The 10,973-nt window shown below is 40.9% G+C and overlaps 1 long non-coding RNA gene across 1 annotated transcript; it reads left to right on the forward strand.

Moving 5' to 3' along the window:
• The first annotated feature begins 909 nt into the window (after positions 1-909).
• On the forward strand, positions 910-10,541 carry LOC131732888 (uncharacterized). The gene is made up of 3 exons (XR_009325877.1): positions 910-992; positions 1,416-1,584; positions 10,466-10,541. It is a non-coding gene; the product is annotated as an uncharacterized LOC131732888 (long non-coding RNA).
• The last annotated feature ends 432 nt before the right edge of the window (positions 10,542-10,973 follow it).

A 10,973-nucleotide genomic window follows, 5' to 3' on the forward strand; every position in this document is an offset into this window, starting at 1 on the left:
GGGAAACGATGCTCCAGTTAGACCTCCATTGCAACCACCGCCAAGGCCTTACTCTGTAAAATTCGTTCCACCTTATGGCATCCCAGTGCCTGTCACCCCCTTCCCTTTCAAGCTGTTTAGCCCTCGGGTGGTCCCTGTCAATGCGCCCATGCCGCCTGAGCTTCAAAGGGTCATGAATCCCAAGCCTATTCCCATGCCCCGGCCGCTACCCATTAGCCTTGCTGCAGCGAAAACAAAATGTATGTGAGTGTAAGAACAGACATGTACGGGTTTAGGTGTAAATCAGGCCAGTTAACTCTGGGGACCGGCTGCAGAAGCAATGGCATCTCTGGCGAATATCTTCTCTTTACCTACGACCTCAAAGCGTGTTGAAGCAAGAAGTCTGTGAGTATCCCATGCTCCGAAGCGTTTTGACTGTTTCTGTTAACATGTTTCTAGCCAGTGCGTGTTGTAGTGTTTTTTTTTTTTTCTTCTTTAAAGCAATAGATGGATGATGCATCTTAAGGGTGTGAGTCTCTTTTTGAATATATATATATTCCTTTCAGACACAATGCTTTGTATTACGGTAAGTTTCCTATGCAATTTTACAGTGTGTATGAATGCTTTCCGATGTTTCAACTCAATTTAACTTCATATTCTGTTTCTACACCACCTTCAAGATGGAAGCTGTACAGTTGGTCTACAAGAATATCCTTCAATATGTTCCATCTGTCCAAAACAGTACAATTCGGAGATCCATGCCGTTCACTGTACCCCTTCAGTGTCGTTACTATACATAAGGAAACTCTTTTGTATTTTAAATAACCCAGGTTGTATCAGTTGCCTAAAGCCAATGGCCAGAAGTTATGTTACATTGAAAGTGTGTCGTCTTGATGCTTCCTGTTGTAGGCATCACCACGTCTACAGGCACAGCATTCGTCCACTTTGGAGGAATCAAACTCACTTCAAGAGTCTCAAGAACACATACACCTTTGCTCTAAGAATAATTAATGGTAAGCAGAACTCTGCAACAGCTTTTTATTTCTTCTATATAAACTAAATGAGCGTAGTGTAGTAACTACAGTATGTGTTGTAATCTACGTACGATCTAAGGGTTCTGATCTGAGGGCAAGTTCTTTGCAGCAGGGGGTGCTACCCTGTGCTTTGATTCTCTAGTTGAGTCCACATATCAAAGTAGTGTCCTGATTTTAATGCTGATTCTAAATTGCATGCTTCTTAACTGTCCTCGCCCCTTCTCCTTACTCCTTAGGTGACTGGGTTCCTGATCACATGATTCTACCTTGGACAGCCCATATACTTTCAAGCTACTACAAATCTCACTATTCATGGGACGAAGCTTTTCATCCACCGCTGTTCCGCAACTGCATCTCCAGCTTTAAATGCCCTAAAATTCTCTTTTAAAATGTCTCCCTCAGGTAGTAAAAGCACCATAATCAGTGACGCCCTGCTAGTCCTTGAAAAGCAGGGAGATCATGATGATCCTATCCATTCGGAAGAGACCTATGATGAGGCCAAGGTGCCAGAGCACAGTGATGACACCGAGAACTAATGAGGAGGCTGGGGAGAATGATCACTTTGTGGCGGGTGAGTGGAGGGCTCTGTCTGCAGAGGAAACTGGGAAGATTTTTGGTGGTAGATCCCTTTTTGGAACATTTTTTATAACACTACAATCTCTATGGCTTGGGTTTTAACTGTATATTGAGTATCTTGCATAAGTAATATGGGAACAAGCAAAGTATATCTGTTGTCTTGAGGATGTGGCAAGCTCACTGACAAATTCAGTTTTTTTCTGATTCCTTAAGTTTTATTATTGGTGATATTGAGTTTAAGCACTCAATTCAGCTAGCGTGTGGATGTTTTTTTTTTCTTCTTTTTAATACAGTGTATAACTTAATGTTTTGCTTGTAATTCTGATACTGATGGACTTATTTTTCAACTTGTTTCTTTTGTTATCCGGTGATGACTGAGAAGATATAGTTGGTTACATCTCTGATCTGTGTAGTTTTTGGATTATTATGACTGCTATAAAATAAATGTTTTAACATTTATACCTTGTACTTTTTCATTTTTTTCTCCCATCTGAATTAGTTTTAAATAAGAAACCAAGTGACGTAAACAAATTAGCTGTATTAAAAGTTGAGATCAATTAGCAACTCTGAACCAGACGAGATTCGATGGGCTGAATGGCCTCCCATCGTCCTGTCTTATTTTTTTTATAAAATGGTGTCCTGTCTTTTGAGATGTAAAACAGAGCTCCTATTGTAAGTGACTCTGCAGCAAAAGTGGGACTGTCCCGTCAGAACGGGACATCTGGTCACCTTATGTATACCATGTATGTAACACTTATATATTAAGCTTTTAAAATTACAATAGAACTCCCTACCCAATACACAATTTCTTTATAATTAATGGTTTGGTGAATTCCTCTAATCATGCATTTTCTCTGGTACTCTTTGCTTAGCTCTGCGATAAATAAACTCAACGTGATTAGAAGTAGCCCCTGAACACTTACGGTATTATAAGAACATTTTATATGCATACAAACGAGTGAAGGTGAAAGTGTACATTGTACATAAACTGTGGGGGGAGCCTGACAACATTACAAAATACGTTTAGGCAAAATGCATGATCTCGATCACATTCCTAGTGCATCGCTGTGTGTCCTTGATGTCTTTTCTTTATTCTTGTGTGAATTACACAGGTGTTAAAAGCCAAGGACGCATTGGAAATCCGCAATCACCTAAGGAAACTTTATTGTAATATCTAGTATGCCGTTTTCTATACCAAGATTTCAGTTGTATAATTCAAATAAAATCTACAGTCGAAGTCAGCTGTCATACATTTGCATAATTCAAATAGGCTACAGTTGCATTGATAATTTCTTAGTAACATTACACTGGGTGCAAATAACGGTATATCATTTTAGCAATATACAACACACATTCCTTGGTTACAAATGGGTAAAATAAGTGAATACATTTCATTCATAACCACAAGTACAGAAGGTAGTCTGTAAGAAATTAACACTGGTCCTGTACACTCTCTCTATGTATCCTCGGCGTCGCAGTCTGTTAAATGTCTGTTTCAAGGTGAGTTAAATACTCTTTCGTTAATTAAAACCCTCTATCCAAGTGCAAATTAACTTCTGATAAATGATGACAATTAGCATGGATTTGCTTTTAAATTCCCACGCAAACAAAATAAGTAGTCACAAGAAGCATTGCTTGTCAAGCTATTAACATTAGTTCATAAATCAACATAATTTCAGAAATCACATTAGATGATTATTTAATAACGGAATAGGCACAACGACCACTTGAAAATAATCATTTACGAACTTTTGAAAATCCTGCCAATATCTAGTAATAAAATAATAATCTGACAAGGGACCAGCCCTTCTACTGCTACACAGATCTGGCAGAGCAAGTGGATATCAGAATAAGTAAGCAAACGTGACCTGACATACAGAAGGAGTCAGACTACACATTATACACTGGTGATTTTATTTCCTGTAGTTTTTTTTTTTTTTTATTTATTTAACTTGCAAACCCTTGTTCACTGTGACCCAGGCTGAAAGCTCAAGGCAAGTAGCACTGTTGCTTAATAAAATCTGGTTCACCGGTGAAGGGCAGCGTTATACTATGTGTGAGAACAATGCCCCAGTCAGTTAGGATGAAGAAGACATATTCATCATACTGAACAGTGGGCCACATTCACAAAGAATTTAACATCAGTTTAAAAAAATAAATAAACAAATAACTCAGGAGGATCATTTAAAAGTTCCTCTGTGCAGATTGTTTGTTTCTCCAAGTTCTGTAACAGACCAAATAAATGGTGCAAATTTAGCAGTGGTAAAGTCTTTGTGAATATGACCCTGTAATTATTAGAATGTTTCTGACACCTAAGGTGTTTTTTTTTGTTTTGTTTTTTTTCCTCATGCCAAAACCAATAATAATTTGGTATACTATGGTTGAATCATAATAGAATTCATGAATCTAATAGAAGGCGATGTGACAAAACACCTGTCAAAATGTTCAAAACACAACAGAAACAGAACTATGATGTCTCCATTTACTTTGTGTATGTGAGACAGGAATGAAAGATTTGTCAGGGGCAAGTAGTGTGAGCGCCGCAGTGGGACAGTTGGCCGCAGGCTGCCTTTCGGCTGGTGGCAGCTCTGTCTATAAAACAAAGGTTTCACTGTTCGTCCTCGCCGCTGCACTGGAACAGGAACAGCTTGGCAGCTCCCAGTGTCTCACAGATGCCTTCATGTACAGTAAATGTCATCTTCAAGTGCTGCTGCTTACCCGGTGTGTAATGCATGTGTCACATTCAAGTGTAGCGCTGCGCAGTGCTAATGTGCTGTGAATGAGAAGCAGGCACGAGAACACTGCACAGCCTGAATGTCCATTAAGAGTCACATAGATGGGGTCCTGTTAGTTCGCTTTAATGCACTGTACTTTACTGTCTATTGTATGTCTATTGTAAATAGATTAATTGTGAAATAAAGGTCACACAGGGCCGGCGCAAGGATTTTTGTCACCCTAAGCAAACTAAATGTTCACCTTTTTAAAAATTGTGTGTGTGTGTGTGTATATATATATATATATATATATATATATATATATATATATATATATATATATATATATAACAAATGACACCAGATTATGTTTTTTTTTTTTTTACATTGTCACAACTATATACAATCATCACTCTGGTTACAAATAGTAGTGACATCTACTGTCAGCTCTACAATGACAATATTTATGATCAGTGGTTTCTACCACCATGCATGAGCTTAGAGTTATAAATAACAATTGATACAGGATACGCAGGTTACTTCAAACACATTGTATTTTCGTTGTACTTATTTTTACAGTACCGTATTGTGTTCCTTAACTACTATAAAACTGGTATCTAACGTGTATGTTAGTGATCATATAATCATGCACAGCAAATCCTCTGTTACTTTTTTCTACAGGCAGATCCTTTACTTAAGAATTAACTTTAAAGAATTAAAGAATCTTTACCGATGTGTTATGAAAATGCTTAAATGGCACACAACCGCTCCACTTTCAGTGCCTGGGCACCAATGAAGCGATCTCTTTTCCTTGTTGTGTCAAGGCAATAATACTTACTTTACTTACTTAGTCCTCTTCGTTCCCGTTGGAACATAGGGCCTTTACTACATTTCTCAATTTTTCTCTGTCTTGAGCTGTATGCTTTGTCTCCCCCCAGGAAATGCCGATGGACGAGCTTGGCTTCCAGTGTTCTTCGTCATGTTATGGCTGCTCTTCCTCTCTTTCGTTTACCTTGAGGGTTCTAGTCAAAGGCATGGCGAGTGATGTTTGGCTGGTCTTTCCGCAGGGTGTGTCCAATCCATCTCCATTTGCGCTCCTTGATGGTATCAGAGATGGGCTTTTGTTGCGTCCTCGATGGGTTGTCCCTCCAGGAGAACAAGTACATCCTGGTTGGTGTTGATTCTCATGCTTTTGGTCTTATCTGTGTTGATCTCTAGGCCAGTGGTCTGGGCTACAGTTTGAAGATTATCTGTCTTCGCTTACATTTGTTGGAGCATGTGTGAAAGCAGTCCATTGTCGTCAGCAAAGTCCAAGTCTTCCAGCTTTTGTGTCAGGGTCCACTGGAATCCTTGTGGCTGGTCCATTGCTGTCCTCATCACCCAGTCTATCACCATCGAGAAGATCATCGGTGAAATTATGCATCCTTGCCTGACTCTGGTGTCAACAGTTAAAGGTGGAGATAAGTCTGCGTTGTGAATGATATGGCAGGTCGTGTCTTCATATAGACTCTTGATAACTCTGACGATCTCAGTTGGGATGCCGTAGTGCCTCAGGAATTTCCATATAGTTTTTCTGTCCAGTGAAGTTTACATACAGGGGTGACCGCCATTCCAGTGACTGCTCGATGATAATGCGAAGTGTTGCTATTTGGTCTGTGCACGACCTCCCAGTCTGAAATCCTGCTTGTTCTTCTCTCAACTTGGAATCCACTGCAGAACTGATCCACTCCAAAATGAGCCTTGTGAAGATCTTGCTCGGTAGGGAAGGAGTTGAATTCCTCTCCAGTTCTGGCAGTTGCTGAGATTTCCTTTCTTGGGCAGTTCTACGGTGTAGCCTTTCCTCCACTCCTGTGGCACCCCTTCCTTGTCCCATACTTCTTGTACTAGGTCAGTCATGATGGCTGCTGTAGCTCTGGCATCTGCCTTCAAGCCTCCTGGTGGGATGTTGTCTGGGCCCGGTAGCTTTACCACTTTTGATCGTCCGGATTGCCTGTATGACCTCTTCCTTAGTGAAGGGTCCTAAATTGATGTCCAGTTCCTCTCCTTCTTCAATGATGGGTGGATTTTCTACAGGTGCGCCCCTGAGCAGGCTATTAAAGTGTTCCTTCCACCTGTCTAGCTGCTCTGCTGGTTTGCTCAGAATATTCCCATCTTTTCTGCATATAGGTTTGTTCGTGTTAGTCTTCCTCCCTCAAAGTGTGATGTTATAGAGGGTTCCCATATCATTCCTTTCTGCAGCTTCTTCTGCTTCCGTAGCCATTCTATCAATGAGTTCCCACTTGTCTGTCCTTGCACTCTTCTTGACTTCCGTGTTCTTTGAGGTGTATTACTACAGGAGACGCAGTTTCTATGCTCTGGTCCTTGCTTGTCCAAGTCTCTGCCTGATTTCTCTTCAGTCTTCAGTCTCTTCCTAAGTGTGTCTTCTGACAGCCAGCCCTTGAACTCAGGTCTTCTGAGTCCCAGCACCTCATCGCACGTTGACGTGAATGTATTTCTGGCTCGTTCCAATTTCTTTTCTATGGAGCCGTTGTCTAGTTCAGCAAGGGCTTGAAATCTGTTTTAAAGGGAGATGGCACATTCCTGTTTCTCATCTTTTCCCACTCTGGAGGTATTATATTGTTGATGTCTCTGTAGACCAATCTTCTTCCTGTTTGTAATTCTAACCTTAAGCTTTGCCACCACCAATGAGTTGCTTGTTCCAGCATCTGCTCCTCTATAGGCTCTCAAATCCATTAGGGTTCTTCTCCATCTGCGGGAAACTGCCAGGTGGTCAATCTGGTTTTCTGTCACCATGTCTGGGGATTTCCACGTTACCTTGTGAATCTTGCGATGTGGAAAGATGGTCCCACCAATCAACAGGTCGTTCAGCCCAGAGAAGTCAGCAAAGAGCTCTCCATTTTCATTCATCTCTCCTATGCCCTCCTTGGCCATGATGACTTCTTGTTTTGTTGTTTCCAACTTTGACATTTATGTCACCCATCACCTGGGTGATGTCCCTCTTTGGAACTTTGTTGAGTACATTCTGTAACTCATCATAATAATCCTCCTTGATTTCCTGTTTTGTATGATTCGTCGGGGCATAGCACTGGACGATGGTGACCTTCTGGAATTTTGACTGGAAACGGGCTGTCTTGATCCTCTCGCTGACTGGTTCCCATTCCAGCAAGCTACTACTTGCCCTTTTGGTCAGCATGAGTTCCACATCATTTATATGGTTGTCTTCTTCATTTGGTGGTCCTGAGTACAGGAGTAGGTCTTCCGATGCCAAGGTGACTTGCCCTGATGTTGTCCATCACAACTCACTCAGTCCTAGAATCTCAAGCCTGTATTTGTCCATCTCTTTGGTGACCTGCGCTGTCTTCCCTGTCTCGTATAATGTCACATTCCATATTCTGATCTTTGTGGAGGTCTTGGGGCAGAGAAGGTTTGTCTGCAAATCAGCTTCCTTTCAGGTTTGACTGGTTTGCTTCATACACTCTCCCCTGGGTCGTTTCCCTTGGTCCAATTGAGTTTTTTCTGTAGTATTGGTTTCTGTAGCTATGTATTTTTGTTTTTTACAGGATGTCTCGGCACGTCAAGCCCAGTCAACTCCTGCCGCTGTGTAGTGAAAGCCCCTGTGGGCTATTCACACCAGCAACGCGAGACAGAAGGCAATAATAAGCCGTGGAGAAATCTGCGCCTTAGCGAATTCCTCGCCAAATCTAGTGACTTGGCAAGATTTGTTGTCAAAAAGCAACTAGCTACAAATCTAGCGATTTTCAGGACAGTCATCTGAGAATTTCAGAGATATAAAACTGGTAAAATGTTTTGATTATCCTGTATTAGCAACGTCCTTTTATAAGAATCTTTGTCAGGGTAATTAAATGAAATCCAATAATGCCCTGCCCCATTTGAATACTCAAGGAACTTCAATGCGTCCTTTGCTTAGTAACGGGCCCAACAAACGCAAGCCTGTTCCCAGGGGAGACCAGATTTTGTGACACTGCACCGGCATGATAACTCTCCTCCCTAGCGTTCCCGTACTTCCAGATTTAGGACTACACCACTGCTCATGATATGGTTCTGTAAAATCAGCAATACATTTTGCAGAACAAGAAACAGTGATCTAAGATGTTGAACATTTTAAGATTAAAGAAATGTGAAGTATAAAATGTAATTATGCAATGTTTTTGCCGCCCCTGTTCTGCCTATAAGGTTAAGACAGGTAGGTAGCCTGGAGGCATTATAAGATAGAATAAACCCATCTGATACTGTGATAGTATGTGATAGTACCGCCGTAAGTCGAGAGATGCACCATAAACCTACCTTTATGAAGATATGTTAGTTGTATACCTCTAAAATAGCTACTTTTATTTAGTCTTAACTATCAAAACGCTTCAAAATCTGCTGTTTTCATTTCAAAATGTAATCTGAATAGGCTTCAAACTGCTAGTTAGCACTGAATAATATATATCGAGGGCGTCTGGTTTTCTGTGTTTTCGTCGTGTTTAACTACTTTCCTTTTACTTTCCTTTTAAAATGACTCTGAGCACTGTTTAATGTGTTTTGGTTTCTGAAATAAAACTGAGAAATGTGTTAATTGTGAGGCGAAAAGTCAGACTAAAAACACAGAAAACCAGAAGCCCTGATGTAAGGTGTGTGTAACGCGACACGCAGGACAGGGAAAAGGTCTCTAGAACAAAATTAGAGGTTGTGACAGGAATGGCTGAGTGGTCTGACGTCAGGCAGACGCAGGAACAAAAATACTGACACCGGGGAAGTACTGCAGTTCAAATGGCGTTTGCCGTTTTTATTAAGCAAACCAAAAATAAAATAAAATATTTAAACAAAACACTGTGCTCACCGAGCAAAATAAAAGAGTAAACAAACACAAATCTCGAACACAAAATCAACAATAAATAATAAATAAACCATACAGGTCAGGCTGGGCAGTCGCTGTCGCTGTCACTGTTCCTGTATGTTATAATTTAGTTTCGTTTTCACACGATCGCTCTCGCTCCGCTCCTACAACACCCACCCCGAGCTAGAGAGCTGCAGGCTTTTTATAACAGGTGACCATCTCCCGATTAGCAACAAATTAAATCACCTAATTAATTCGGGAGATGGCCACCTTCTGCACGAGTTTTAATTATATACCATGTGGATGGGGCTTCCCATCCACATTACTAAACAGTATAAAATAAACAAACGGCTACGCCGTCACTAAACAAAACAATAACAAACATACGGCGCTCGCCGTCATGTATACAATAATCAAAATAAACAAACACAAAATAACACAGGGGCGGAGGGGGAACCCCTCGTTCTAAAATAAAACAAAACAATGTACAGGGCTGCTCGCCCTGTTACAGAGGTAGTCTGTTTTTATTTATTTATTTTTTAAAGAAAAAATACCCTTCCAACTGAATGTACATTTAAAAAAATGCAAAAGCAGCACAGATCTAAAGATCAGTCTATTACACTTCTATATCACTTTGTTATTCAGCGGTTACACTTTAGTGGTTAGAGCTTAGAGACCGGGAGCTGGTTAGAGCTAAGGGACTGGGGGGGAGGCAGTGTGGTCTAGTGGATAGAGCCTAGGGACTGTGAAGGCAGGCTGTGTGGTCTAGTGGTTAGAGCTGAGTGACTGGGAGGGAGGGAGGCAGTGTGGTCTTGTGGTTAGAGCTGAGGGACTGGGAGGGAGGCAGTGTGGTCTAGTGCAGGGCTTCTCAAACCCAGTTCTTGGGACCCTAGTGTCTTCTGGTTTATGTTCCAGCTGAACTCTCAATGACTTAACTAAACCCTTAATTGAACTAATCATTTGCTTAATTAGACCCTTCTAATTGTTCTCAGCTCCTAAAAAGTTGCAGACCTAATTAAACAAATTAATAGTTCAATTAAATGTTTATGAGCTCAGTTGGAACGAAATCCAGAAGACACTTGGGTCTCGAGGATCGAGTTTGAGAAGCCCTGGTCTAGTGGTTAGAGCTGAGGGACTGGGAGGCAGTGTTGTCTAGTGGTTAGAGCTGATGGACTAAAAAGTCCATTGACTATGTAAAACTACTGTAAAGCTACACAGCTTCTTTATTTTGGTTGTGGATCCAAAAATAAATGTACACTTTACATTCTTGAAAGGCTACGTAAACTGTTTTATTTTGTCACACACTATCTTTTTTTTTACAGTTTGCTGGGAGCTGTTTTTTAAGGCAATCCATAGAGACCAAGGCATCGTGGATAATGCATCTCCCCCTGGATTCACAAAATGGATTGCAGAAGCACATTGTTATTCAAAATGGAAACTAACGGTGAGTCCATATCGACTTAAAGGGACAGGGTCCCTCTGCTCTTGAAATTAATGACATAACATTAGGTATACTATTAGGTTTGTTGTTGCCTGTTGGCTCCAGTTGGAGTGGATCACATAATAACATAAGAAAATGTAAGAATGAGAGGAGGCCATTTGCCCCCTCTGGTTGATCTCAACACTTTGTCAAGTTGGTTTTTAGAAGATCCAAATGAGTCGGCATCAACAATATGATTAGGTAACGCATTCCATTGCAAAGTAGCTGAGGAATTGTCTAGCATTAACTCTGTCGACTCCTTTCAAGACTTCAATCATGATACTATATAGTTGCAAATATAAGAGTGGAACCATGCAGCAAAGGTTAGTGCTGCAATGGGGAAGCAATAC

This window comes from Acipenser ruthenus, chromosome 3 (assembly GCF_902713425.1).
Source record: "Acipenser ruthenus chromosome 3, fAciRut3.2 maternal haplotype, whole genome shotgun sequence".
In the NCBI taxonomy this organism is placed as follows: Eukaryota; Metazoa; Chordata; class Actinopteri; order Acipenseriformes; family Acipenseridae; genus Acipenser; species Acipenser ruthenus.